Genomic DNA, 14144 nt, shown 5'->3' with positions numbered 1-14144 from the left:
ACATTGCATGGAGAAAACCAATAGGGAAAATCATTTTCTCCTTCTCTCGTAATTCTACTACTTGTGGACATCCAATAAGGCTGAATGTTGGAAGAGTCAGGACAGATACAAGCATTTCTTCAAACCACACATAGTTAAACTATGGAATTCATTTGCACAGGAGGCAGTGATGGCCACCAACATGGGTGGCTTTAAGAGAGGATTGGCCAGTAGCCATGATGGCGTTGCTGTGCCTCCACAGTGCTTCTGAATGCCAGATTCTGGACACGACAGGAGGGTTGAGTCACCCAGGTGTTCAAATCCTGATGGTGAGCTACCAATTGGGAGATTTGGTTGGTTATTTTGAGAATAGGAAGCTGGACTGGATGAGCCATTGTCCTGCTCCAGTAGTCTCTTCTGATGGAGAGAACCTGTGGACAGCTGTTGTTGGGCTTCAGTTCCCCACAGCTCCAGCCAGAAGGACTTCCCTTGTCTACATAATACACATTAATGTATTCATTCATGTTGAGTGAAAATTTGGGAAAGGCTGGGGCCATGTGTGAAATGCCGGACTGATTCATGTGCAGTCTGAGCAACCTACTGTCAGACTGCTGTCAGCAACTTTCATGGCTGGTTGCCGAGGAATGTACAAAGACAATGAATGTTCTTACTGTCTGCTTATTATTCAGTATTACACATAGAGAGAGAGAAGCTTTAGAACCTATCCTCTTGAATTATGGTGTTGTCCTGAGTGAATCTCCACCCTACCCCCATCTCCCCACTTCCTCATTCATCATTTTCATCACTTCTTCTACTGGTGCTGATGAGTGGCCTCTGTCTTTGAGCTCTCTGCTCTCCTACTTTCAAGGCTTGCCGGGTTCTGGGAGAACGGGGTCTGGAATGCTTTAAAAGAACACTGTGTCTCAGTTGTCACTCCCTGGTCCTTTCTCCTCCTCCTCCTCCTCCTCCTCCTCCTCCTCTCTCATTATTCTTCAACTTTTCACCTCATCTGCCTATGAGCTGTGACCTCCCTCAAACCTCTGCTGTAATTCTGAACTATCTTCCTCTTCTCTGGAAGGGTCAGGTTGGGGAGGGGGTTGGTTGGTTATTGTGAGAACAGGAAGCTGGACTGGATGAGCCATTGCCCTGCTCCAGTAGCCTCTTCTGATGGGGAGAACCTGTGGACAGCTATTGTTGGGCTTCAATTCCCCACAAGTCCAGCCTGAAGGACTTCCCTTGTCCACACAATACACATTAATGTTTTCATTCATGTTGAGTGAAAATTTGGAAAAGGCTGGGGCCATGTGTGAAATGCAGGACTGATTCATGTGCAATCTGAGCAACCTACTGTCAGGCTGCTGTCAGCAACTTTCTAGGCCGGTTGTTGAGGAATGTACAAAGACAAGGAATGTTCTTACCATCTGCTTTTTATTCAGTATTACAGAGAGAGAGAGAGAGAGAGAGAGAGAGAGAGAGGCTTTAGAACCCAGCCTCTTGAATTATGGTGTTGTCCGAAGTGATTCTCCCCCCCCTACCCCCATCTTCCCACTTCCTCATTCATCATCTTCATCAGTTCTTCTACTGGTGCTGATGAGTGGCCTCTGTCTTTGAGCTCTCTGTTCTCCTACTTTCAAGGCTTGCTGGGTTCTGGAAGAGCGGGGTCTGGAATGCTTTCTAAGGACACTGTGTCTGTCAGGTGTCATTCCTTGGTGCTTCCTCTTCTTCTTCCTCCTCCTCCTCTCTCATTATTCCCCAACTTTTTGCCTCATCTGCCTATGAGCTATGACCTCCCTCACACATCTGTTGTAAAATCTTCCTCTTCTCTGGAATGGTCAGGCTAGGGAGGGGGTTTCCACCATTCCTCCTCTGCCCGGTCCCTGACACCTATCTTCTATCTTTGTGGGCCGCCACAGCACTAATTCACCAGCACAGCACTAAATTCAGCGCTGGACTTAGAATCTTTGATTTCATAGGTCTGTTCTCTATATAACTCAGTTGGCTACAATCCTATGTGTCCTCGTGTAACCAAAGCATTGGGCATATAACCAATACAGCAAAGTCAACATTGACATGCTCTCCATCCTTACCCAGAAAGAAGCGATTAAAAATGCCAGGTAGAATTGTGAAGGCAGATAAAGAAATGAGTCTTTTGTTAATGGTTGGCTTTTTCTTGTATGATGCGGAACATGACACAGGTCCGCTAATGAGACAGTGAGAAAAACAAAATTCTGTTGCTGGAGCCCACAGGAGCGGAGGGTATTATTGTGATTGAATCCTGCTTCCACGTTTCCCATGGACATCTGGTTGACCACTGTGAGAACAGGATAGTGGACTAGATGAGCCATTGAGTTGATCCAGTAGACTCTGTTTATGTTCTTATGGTATCATTTGGGGGGTGAGGGGATGGCTCACAACAGAGGAGGAAAAAATACCCTGACGTCTTTGAGATGTTGATCTCATCTTTCCCTTTTGACCTATCAGAATGGACACATCTAGCTAACCGCAGCAAATAGATTAAAATGAATTTATGAGTCTAAGCAATGAAGCTCACGCGGAATAACAAACTACTGAGCAATCCTGCGCTGTTGAGTCATGGGGATGGATCCAATGAGAAGGTCCATTCCATTCTTGCCAGTGTTGGTACTCAAGAAACCACACTTCTGAAGTTACCTCTGCAGAGTGTGTGCGATGTGAGGATTATAGTGTGATAAGCATCAAATGCTGCCTAATTACAGACCTTGGGGAAATGCTGTCATAGTGGAAGATGTGGATAAACTCAACGAATTGTGGTTGGTGGATGCAACACATAGACATGTGCTTTGAGTAGCAATGAAGCATGAGTCCATTCATTGGTGGTGTTTCATTTTCAAGGAGGCAGGGCTCTTGGAGCTCTACAAAAGGAACATCTGTCTCTGAGCTCTTCACTCGTTGACTTGAATCTCCATTGAGCTGACAAGTTCTGACTGCTGGGCAAGGTAAGTTCAATTCAACTGCTGGGAAGCTGATAATTTAGGTAGCATAAAATGTCTTCCAGAACCTCAGTCCTGAAATTTGTGTTATTGGATGGATCCACTAATAATACGTGAAGGATCAGATCCATCAGGCTGTCTGCTTTACTGCTTGATTTTTGATGTGCTCTTTGCTGTGGTCGAGAACCATACATTTCCAGTGACAACCATTTAAATCTTCTGAGACTGTTCAGATAATTTCTGAAAACTGACCTAATACTGGATAGGCAAAGGGATGCGGGTGGTGCTGTGGGTTAAACCACAGAGCCTAGGACTTGCCAATCAGAAGGTCGGTGGTTCGAATCCCTGTGACGGGGTGAGCTCCCGTTGTTCGGTCCCTGCTCCTTCCAACCTAGCAATTCAAAAGCGCATCAAAGTCCAAGTAGATAAATAGGTACCGCTCCAGCGGGAAGGTAAACGGCGTTTCCGTGCGCTGCTCTGGTTCGCCAGAAGCGGCTTAGTCATGCTGGCCACATGACCCGGAAGCTGTACGCCGGCTCCCTCGTCCAGTAAAGCGAGATGAGCGCCGCAACCCCAGAGTCAGTCACGACCGGACCTAACAGTCAGGGGTCCCTTTACCTTTACTGGATAGGCAAACTCAAGGAAGTGTGAAATCCATGGGATCGTTCTGAGGGCTTTGTTCTGGATCTAGTCAGATTTTGAGCTTAAACAAGCAGATTAAAGTTGATACTGGACTTGTCCAGATTGGGTCGAAGTATCCTGGACTGCTCCATATCCAATTGGGTCCACCCAGAGCAATCCAGAGCTGAAAAGCGGGGAGAGGAGAGAAGGATGGGCAGCATGTAGAGAAAGACACGAGGGCCACCTCGGTGTCCCTCCTTTCTAGAGATGGTTTCTACAGACGACAGTTGACAAACAATCTTATATTTTATGAGAAAAAGTTACTGAGCTCACATGCACTGCTTATGTATTCATTCATTTTGGTAAATAATGGGAAAGGGCATTGCATGCCTCTAGACATTAGATGGTTGGTGTGCAACATTATTTGAATGTTTTGGAAAGCAAGTAGACGTATCTGAAGGCTGCTTAAATAACATGGAACAGACTGAAAGTGTTAAGTTGCCCAGGTTTCAGATTCAGAGGGAGTGGGGAGGGAATCACATTCAAATGATGGATTTTGATTGCATATTAAAATCTTAAGTGGTGAGATTTGAGGATACAGAATAAGAATGAATTATATATTCCAAATTGACATTCATCCGAAGAAGCTAAAATATAATATAGACATAAATAACGCTGAACAGAAAAGCACTTTAGGAAAATCATGACTTCCAAGATGCACATTGAACAATGCATATTGAAAATACCGTGGTTTGATTACAATAAATCCTTTTTGTTTCTTTCAGCTTCACTCCCTCAAAATGTCCTGTTGTGGAGGCCAGAGTTCCCGCTGTTCCAAGTGTGGCTGTTCCCCCTGCTGCTGCCAAAGCCGTCAAGTCTGTTCCAGATGTGGCTGCTCTCCCTGCTGCTGCCACAGGCGTAGCTGCTGTTCCAGATGTGGCTGCTCTCCCTGCTGCTGCCAAAGCCGTCAAGTCTGTTCCAGATGTGGCTGCTCTCCCTGCTGCTGCCACAGGCATAGCTGCTGTTCCAGATGTGGCTGCTCTCCCTGCTGCTGCCACAGGCGTAGCTGCTGTTCCAGATGTGGCTGCTCCCCCTGCTGCTGCCACAGGCGCAGCTGCTGTTCCAGATGCGGCTGCTCCCCATGTTGTTGCTCTAGCCGTGGCTATTGCAACCAGTCTCGCTATACTTGCCAGCAGTACAAGTTCTGAGCACTTTAGAAATTGTTACCTGGGCTCTGGATCTGAAGATTGATAGCAATCCTAATACCCAGAAGCGAATGCCAGCTTGCTGTTTGCCAGCTCAAAACCTGAGACATTGAGATCAATGTCAAAAAATATATATTTAATGCCTGCTTGTTGCCTTCCTGAGTTAACCTCATTGAGGTTGATGCTTCTAGCTTCATTCCCGCAACCTTCAGGAAACTGGAATTCTTCTCTTCAATCAGTCTCAAAAATCCAGATGAAAGAGTCTTTTTCTTGAAATGGATGGTGCTTTCATTTTCCCCATGGTGTCTGGGATATGAATGAATAAATCTGAATTCATGGCAATGCCTTGTGCTGTTGATCTGGTCTGTCTTCCTTGTAATCACCATCCATCCATCCATTCACCACCACCATCATTTATTAAATTTATATACTGCCCTTCATTCAAAGATCACAAGGTAGTTCACAACATAAAAACACAATTTGAAAATGCAGAAAACACAATAAAACAAAGACAAAAGCAAAGCAAAGTGATAACACACACACCCGACACACACACATTTTAAAAGCCATAGACGGTTAATCAATCAAAGATCTTGTTAAAGAGATATTGTCATTTATTCAGTTTCAGTGGTTCTCCTCTTTGTTGTCATCCGAGTCTCGCCAACTCAGGAAATGACCAACAGTGCTCCTGCAGATGATTTCAGTGACTGAGCCAAGATATAAGGGTTCAGGTGGTCCCTAAGGCAGCTCAGCTGTTCTTGTTGGCATTCATCTGTCTCGAGAACAATGGAGTGTGCCTCTTGGGCTGAAGTCAAACCATTATTTTAGCAACACACATGTGACCTCTCCAGGGTGCAAGCCTGGGCAGTTCGTATGGATATCCAGAGCTGCCCAGACAACAAACCTCCCTCATGTGGTCCAAAGCACATCAATATGTTTGGCATCAGCTTAGCTTCAGGAGTTCCCAGAAGGAGCTGTAGAGATTTCCATCCAACCTCTTATGGACTCTGGATTTGCATAGGGTTTACTCTTTAGCTTTTTCTTCTGCAAAAGCAAAACAAAACGACTAGTAGTGATGGGAGTTAGAGTCCAGCAACATCTGGAGGACCACAGGTCCCCTACACATGACAAATGGGGGTGGGTGGGATTTATTGCCTGTTTCAAACATTTCAAAGGTAGTCAGGAAAAGAGTTGTTTGTTCACCAGGTTAAGGCTCAAGGAGTGAAGGTTTTAGCCAGAACAATGAAAAGGCTGGCTGAAAGGCCCCATCGTATTGCTACAATCCAATAAAGTCACGGGTTCCTAGATTTCACACATAACTTCCAAAGTCATGTTGCGTAAATAATATATTTATCCGCTGCAGTATCACTTGGAGTGCTTTTCTGGTCATCATATACCAGCTCACCTTCTGAGCATGGGTGTTAGATGTGATAAGCATGAGATATTGCATCACAAACACGTCATTGGATCTCAGGCAGAGTGTTTGAGGTAGTACTGATGACACTAATTGCCTACACGAGCAATTACTGAAATTAGGCTTGGCTTCATGTCACCAAAGTCCATCCATATGTTTGGCATCAGCTTGGCTTCAGGACTTCCCAGAAGGAGCTGTAGAGAATGCCATCCAGCCTCTTACGGACTCACTCTGGATTTGTGTGGGGTTTAGTTTTTAGCCTTTTCTTCTGCAAAAGATATCCCAGAAAGCAGTAGAGGATCAGGATCAGAGTTTTCCTTCTCCTACATAAGCTACCTTCCCAGGTTGATGAGATCCATCTGCCCCCACTTCTTTCTACAACACATGCAGAAACCACCTTCTTGACCCTTGGAACCACTATTCGTCTCATCTGCTCAATCTGCTGGAGCCTGTCTTCACATGCAGGGGAAGCCCCTAGCTCACTGAGGGTTTGAGACTTAATGGCTACTCTCACCTGGTTGAGCCGGCCAGTCAAAGCCATGCCTGGGTTGCTGTCACATGCTAAAGAGTTTCTAGGAGCCACAGGTGAGAGCTAAGTACAGGGTGGGGACCAAAGGTGTGCCCCCCTTCCCTAACACTCCATACACCCCAGGTGTTCAGGACTTTGTATTTTAATGTGAGGACCTTGAACCTGGCTCACTGGTAGACGGGCAGCCGGTGAATATGCTTTAGCAATGGTATCACATGTTAGTCAGATGCCTCCATCAGCCACATGCTCCCATCAGGCATCAGGCCAGCACATTCTGCACCAGTTTAAGCTTCCAAACCAGGCCAAAAGGGCTGCCCCACATAGAGCTCATTGCAGTAGTCCAGCTTTGAGGTTACAAACACGTGGACTAAAGTGGCCCGGCTATAACTGTTTTAAGTAGGTTAGGAGCAAGCACCAGTATTCAACTAAATAATTGCATGTGCATAATTACTTCAATTTGGGCAATGAAACTTCTACCTCTCTACCCCTGTGTGTGACCTGCACCATCCTCAAATCTGCTCCACAGGTTGGGAAAAAACCCTGAAAATATACATAAACCCCCAGAAAAAGCAAAATGACTGCTAATGATGGGAGAGTCCAGCAACACCTAGAGGACCACAGGTCCCCTAAGCATGACAAATGGGGGTGGCATTTATTGCATGTTTCAAACATTCAATTCAATTCAAAATCCTTTATTAGGCATAGCACACCACACATTAACAAACAAACATCATATACAGACTGTATAAAATACGGGCTCAGCGAACACAATTTATCCCAGACCTATTCTTAACTCCAGGAAATAAATCGATGTACATAGATAATATAATACAACACAGCAACATCACCTACCATTAAAAACCACTAAGTCTCTTTATCATGGCCCATTCTCTCTTCATGGACAGCATTTAAAAATTCAGCCGCTATTAAAGTAATTTGATCAATGCTGTCCGCCAGCAGGTCCTGACATGTTTCAAACATTTCAAAGGTAGTCAGAAAAAGAGTTGTTTTTTCACCAGGTTAAGGCTCAAGGTGCGAAGGTTTTAGCCAGAACAATGAAAACACTGGCTGAAAGGCCACATCGTATTGCTACAATCCGAAATCATGCTGCAAAAATACTATATTTATCTGCCGCAATATGACTTGGAGTGTTTTTCTGGTCATAGGTGTTAGATGTTGTAAGCATTAGATATTGCATCACAAGCACATCATTGGATCTCAGCCAGAGTGTTTGAGATAGTACTGATGACAGTATTTGCGTAGATGAGCAATTAATTAAATCAGGCTTGGCTTCATGTAATCAAAGTCCATCCAGTTTATAAAATCATGCATTGCGCAAAGAAAGCCAATAAAGTTTTTCTACCTCTTTCATCATACTAGAACTCGTGGACATTCAGTAATGAATGTCAGATGACTTACGAGAGATTCAAGCATTTCTTCCAACCACACATAGTTAAGCTATGGAACTCGTTCCCACAGGATACAGTGATGGCCACCAACTTGGGTGGCTTTAACAGAGGATTTGAAAGAAATGTGGAGGATAAGGTTACTGATGGCTTCTAGGCATAATAGCTATGCTGTGCTCCCACAGAAGGCAGCAGTGCTTCTAAGTGCCAATTGCTGGAAATTACAGGAGGGGAGAGTCACTTGTGCTAAAATCCTGCTTGTGAGCTTCCTATTGGGGCATCTGGTTGGCCACTGTGAGAACAGGAGGCTGGACTAGACGGGTCATTGTTCTGATCCAACAGCCTCTTCTTATGTGGGGAACCTGTGGACAGATGTTGTTGGACTCCATTTTCCTGCAGCTCCAGCCAACATGACCAAGAAAGATGGGAGTTGGAGTCCAACAACGTTTGAGGATCACATCAACACTTTACTGAAGACAGGGCTATTCTAATGTCTTTTGATAGTTTTTATTAAATTTTCTGTTTTACAATTTTTTTAAAAAATAATTTTTATTGAATGATTTTATGTTACAAAAAACATTACAGCCATACTAGCACTAAATATAATTGAGAAATAAAAATTACCTACATCAATATTTAGTTTGTTATTTGTTATTTACCGTCTTATTTCCTCCCATACATCCCATACAAAAACACACATATGTACAGACACACACACACACACACAAAATGATAATAATGAAAGTAAATATTTTCCCCTTTTATCTTACAAAATCTTTTCTTCAACTTTGACTTCCTGTCAAGTCCCTTCGCATATGTTTTATCTTACAATTGAATGTACACAAAACAATAAACCTTTCTATATAAATTTTCCAATATATTCTGAAAACATAATAAATCCTTAATTGTTGTCCACTTCCTTTTAGTTCCTTTATCACTCAAATGCTAGCACGGAGTCAAAGCTATTATTGTATTTTTTAACATATCTACTATAACCATCCCATTTTTCCACAAATTTTTGCTTTCAGTTCCTTCTGAGTTTGCTAGTCAATTGAGCCGTCTCCACCAAATCCTGTAATTTGATTTGCCTATCTGTTATTTTTGAAGCCTCGTGATCTTTCCATCCCTTGGCCACAAGTATTCGAGCCGCTGCGGTTGCATACAAGAATACCTCTCTTAGATTTTTTTGGAATCTCTTTATCTAAAATACTTAATAGAAATGCCTCCGGTTTTTTAGTAAAAGTTATCCTCATCAACTTTTTTAATTCATCGTATATCCCCCCCCCCCAAAAAAAATCTTAATCCTTTCACACGTCCACCACATGTGGATCATGTCACTGTTATTTCCTCCACATCACCAACAAGCATTCACCAAATTTTTATACATTCTTGATAATCTGTTTTACAATTTAAAGTACAGTGGTACCTCAGTTTACGAACTTGATTTGTTCTGGAAGTCCGTTCTTAAACCAAAGCCGTTCTTAAACTGAGGCGCGCGTTCCCTAATGAGGCCTCCCACCACCAGTGTCCTTCCACCGTTCGGCTTCCATTCGTAGACCGAGGTAAAGTTTGCTAACCGGAACACTTCTTCTGGTTTTGCAGAGTTCATATACCAAATAGTTTGTAAACAGGGCTGTTCTTAAACTGAGGTACCACTGTACTCATTTTTACATCCTTAAGATATCAATGACTTCCCATCTTCTCTTTCCTTGGTTCTTTTTACATATCACAAATCCCTGCATATTTTGGCTCCTCTAATATTCTTATACTGCCTTTGAACTTGGCAGTTCCATTTAGATCTCACTAATAGATATTGATAGATGTTTACACCTCCATTAATTTTTCTCCCTTTATTTTTCACCAGCTAGTTCAGTTGCCATTGCCACGTCACCTGGAAGGAGTTCTAATATGGATTCTGATCTCCCTTGCATCCTAATTGCTGTTATTCTTTAAGATGACATTTCCCAATGGTCAGATCATGCACTCGTGTTGCAATATGTCCATCTCATCACGCCTACTACCAGCCTTCAGAAGGTGAGATGGTGTTTTATGATGCTCCAAATGATGAGGCAGAAGATAGGCTGCTCAGATTCCACATGAATCACTGCTGCATTTCATATGTGCCCCAGCCTTTTCCAAGTGTTCATCCGATTTGAATGAATGCATATGTGCATGGAATGGACCAGGGGTCCCCAAACTGAAGACCCGTGGGCCGGATAAGGTCCGAGGGACTACTTTATCTGGCCCGCAGCAACCCCCACCACCCGCTGCCTCCACCCGCTCTTACCCGTGCTCCACTGCATGGCTGCCCACTTCTGGATCGGAGAAGCACTGGAAATAGCTTGTGCATATGCATAAGCATTATTTTCACATGTGCAAGTGTTATTTCCAGTGCACATCCGGGTCAGAGGAGGCCCGTGCACATGCGCACAAGCTATTTCTGGTGCTCCTCCAACCCTCTGGGGGGGAAAAATAGATTGTAATCCCAAAAAAGGGACACACACTTCAGGGTTTGACGTGGTTGTAATCCAAAACAGTTGCAAACCAAGGTACCACTGTAGTCCACAGGTTTTGTAAACTAATTCAGTGAACTCAACTATGTTGTTTATTCCAAGCACTGCGTCATCCGCAAGAGACTTCAGTTGATGGGCACCATTGAGCAACTCACCTGATGTTATACTGCATCATTCTTACATACTTCTCTAAGTGTGTTGCACTTCGATGTCAAAATAATCAGTGTATTAAACCGGGATAGCATTAATCACCCACATTTTTAATTAATGAGAGATATTTAATGAGATATATTGATCAAGCCAAGTATCTTAAACTGGAAGGTGGCAAACCAGAGAGGATATGAGCCTTTCATCAAGAATTAGTGGCTTTTTGGAGCTACTTCACTTCCTCTAGGAAGTGTTTGCTGTGCCATATAAAAGGCCCCTGGTCCACAGGCTCTTCACTCATTCGTTAGAACTTCTTGAGCACTTCCAAAGTTGGCCAAGGTAAGCTGATTTTGCTGATCTCTTTTGATGCAGGGAAAATATATGTTTGATGGAATTTGGTCATCCCCTCATTCCTTCATACATTCCTTCATTGTCAGTTCTTTTTGCAAATTCTTAAATTCATGTTGTCTTCTCTGGGAAAGCAAGTGATTTTTCAGTGTTCACTATTTGTTGTCGAGAGAGAGGCTGTCCGTCAGCTCTGTCTCAGTTCCATTTTGTCCCATACCAGGGCCAAAAATAATCTTGTTGAAAGAATAGGTCAAGTATGGGGAACCTGTGTCCCTCCAGGTACTATTAGGTTCCCACCATCCCTGAGAGCATTGGAATATAGGGGCTGTAGCCAATGCTTTTGCTACTCATAGTAGACTCATCCAGAGTTACAGACATGCCTAACTTGGGTCCATTTGTTTCAGTGGACTGAGTTGGGTGTAACCCTGGGATTTTATTTTTATTACATTCATATCTCACCTTTCATCCAAGTAGACCAAGTTGACATACATGGTTTTCCCTCTCCCCATTTTATCCACACTGATACAGTGTCCAGACCAGCTTCATGACTGAGTGGGGACAAGAACAGTAGTCTCCTAGGTCTTAGTCCAACACTCTACCCACCCCACCCCACTGGCTCTTGGAATTATTATTATTATTATTATTATTATTATTATTATTATTATTATTATTAATACCTCACCCATTTGGCTGGGTTTCCCCAGCCACTCTGGGCAGCTTCCAACAAAGTATTAAAATACAGTGATCTGTTAAACATTAAAAGCTTCCCTAAACAGGGATGCCTTCAGATGTCTTCTATAAGTCTGGTAGTTGTTCTTCTCTTTGACATCTGGTGGGAGGGCGTTCCACAGGGCGGGTGCCACTACCGAGAAGGCCCTCTGCCTGGTTCCATGTAACTTGGAAGAAGAAAGGGTAGCTGCTTTGAAACAGGAACAAACTTTTCTTATCTCTTGGGACAAGCTATATGGGCAGGAATTAAAGATTTCTCTGTGGTTGTTTGAACTTTGAGATGGAGGCAAGGGCAACATGTCAAGACATAGAACTAGTGGTAAGGGGAATTGAATGAGTCAATTAGCGGAGAGTAATAGCACCCTGAAGGGACACGGGTGGCGCTGTGGTCTAAACCACAGAGCCTAGGGCTTGCCGATCAGAAGGTCGGCAGTTCGAATCCCCACGATGGGGTGAGCTCCCGTTGTTCGGTCCCTGCACCTGCCAACCTAGCAGTTCGAAAGCACGTCAAAGTGCAAGTAGATAAATAGGTACCGCTCCGGCGGGAAGGTAAACAGTGTTTCCGTGCGCTGCTCTGGTTCGCTAGAAGCGGCTTAGTCATGCTGGCCACATGACCCGGAAGCTGTATGCCGGCTCCCTCGGCCAATAAAGCAAGATGAGCGCCACAACCCCAGAGTCAGTCACTACTGGACCTAATGGTCAGGGGTCCTTTTACCTTTACCTAATAGCACCCTGCTTGGCCTAATTCAGCTCTCTGTAACTCTCCTTCTCAATCTTTCTTTCCAGGTTTACCCTTCTCCTCTCTAAAGATGAGCTGTTGTCGCTGCTGCAGAGGTCGTGGTTGCTGCTGTTGCCGGAGGCCCAGTCCAAGACTGGTCTATTATGTCAGCAGACCCAACCAATGCTGTTGGGTCACCCGGTATTCCTATTCTTCCTGCTGCGCTCCTAGGGCTCAGCTCCCCATCCAGCAGTGTTGCCGACCAGTGAAGAAATGCTAAAGGAACTCCATCAGCAGTCCTGTATGTCTCAGTCTCAGCAGCTGAGAGGAGAAGGGCATAATTTGCAGTCCCAGTTTGACTACTTTCTGGATTATCTGCTGTACCACATTAGATGCCTGAAGCCTTTTCCCCGCCTCCACACTCTAATTGCATTATGTTCTTCCCTTCTCGTGTTATATAATTGCAGGTCATTGTTTTTCTTGGTGTCGTTGTTAGCCTGACTTACAGTTCTTTAGTGATTCCTTTCTTTGCATGTATTCTACACTTAAAGGCTAAAACTGTCATTCCATAGGAAACTGTAGTTCTTTTGCAAGAGGGCCCTAGCTTTCTTCACCAGAGAAACCTCAGCAACCTCAACAAACTCCACTTCCCAACCTTATCCATAGAACCTCATAGTATAAAACCAGCAGAGGTTCGTAGCATAGCCAAAATGGCACCATACAGTTCGTGTTGGACTACAACACCCATCATCCTTTAACCATGCCGGATGGGACTAATGAGAGCAACAACTTCTGGTGTGCACCAAATCCAGCCACATCTGATCGGCATTATGCTGGCTACAGACATACTCAGTGTTTCAATCTCCTAATGCAGCAACAATAAAACTTCTGGAATTATGTATGTTCCACTTGTCTTCTGTTTTATTTCCCCTGAATCTCTTGTTTCCATCCGAGTTCCTAGATGCTACAATGCACATAGTCTCTTGGGCTTGGCCATAGGCCTTCTGGAAGTTTCCTTTGGCTTTGTCAGGACTGTCCCTGCCATTAGGCAGTGAGGAAGCTGCCTCAGACAACAGAGGGTGAAGGTGTGTGAGGTGGGCAGACATCCCACCTGACATTTGTCAGCTTCTGCAGGTAGAATTGGGTGGATGGGTGGCTACTTCTCTTATCCTGACAAATGGAATTCCATCTCCAAGCACACATTTTTATGCTCTAGAGCAGGGGTCCCCAAACTAAGGCCTGTGTGTCAGAGAAGGCCCAAGGGACTTGTTTACCTGGCCCGCAGTGACCCCCACTGCCCACTGCCACAGCCCACTCTTACCGGCACTGCGCTGCCCATGGCTGCCCACTTCGAGGTTGGAGGAGCACCGGAAATAGCTTGTGCGTATGCACAAGTGTTATTTGCGCATACACAGCCGTTATTTGCACATGTGCAGGCATTATTTCCGGTGCACATCCGGGTCGGAGGAGGCCCGTGCACATGCGCACAAGCTATTTCCAGTGCTCCTCCAACCCAGAAATGCAGTGGAAATAGCGTGTATGGGCACAGGCTCCCCCACCCTTCAG

General features: G+C 44.5%; 2 long non-coding RNA genes across 2 annotated transcripts; both read left to right on the top strand.

Annotated features, from left to right (window-relative positions):
* The first annotated feature begins 2576 nt into the window (after positions 1-2576).
* LOC310694099 lies at positions 2577-5116 on the top strand. Its single transcript, XR_014519535.1, has 2 exons — positions 2577-2954; positions 4355-5116. It is a non-coding gene; the product is annotated as an uncharacterized lncRNA (long non-coding RNA).
* A 5729-nt stretch (positions 5117-10845) lies between these two features.
* LOC310694349 lies at positions 10846-13475 on the top strand. The gene is made up of 2 exons (XR_014519609.1): positions 10846-11122; positions 12647-13475. It is a non-coding gene; the product is annotated as an uncharacterized lncRNA (long non-coding RNA).
* The last annotated feature ends 669 nt before the right edge of the window (positions 13476-14144 follow it).

This window comes from Podarcis liolepis, assembly GCF_965112155.1.
Source record: "Podarcis liolepis genome assembly, chromosome: 15".
Classification (NCBI taxonomy): domain Eukaryota; kingdom Metazoa; phylum Chordata; class Lepidosauria; order Squamata; family Lacertidae; genus Podarcis; species Podarcis liolepis.
The sequence above is the reverse complement of the archived record's forward strand: the minus strand, read 5'-3'. Positions and strand labels throughout refer to the sequence as shown.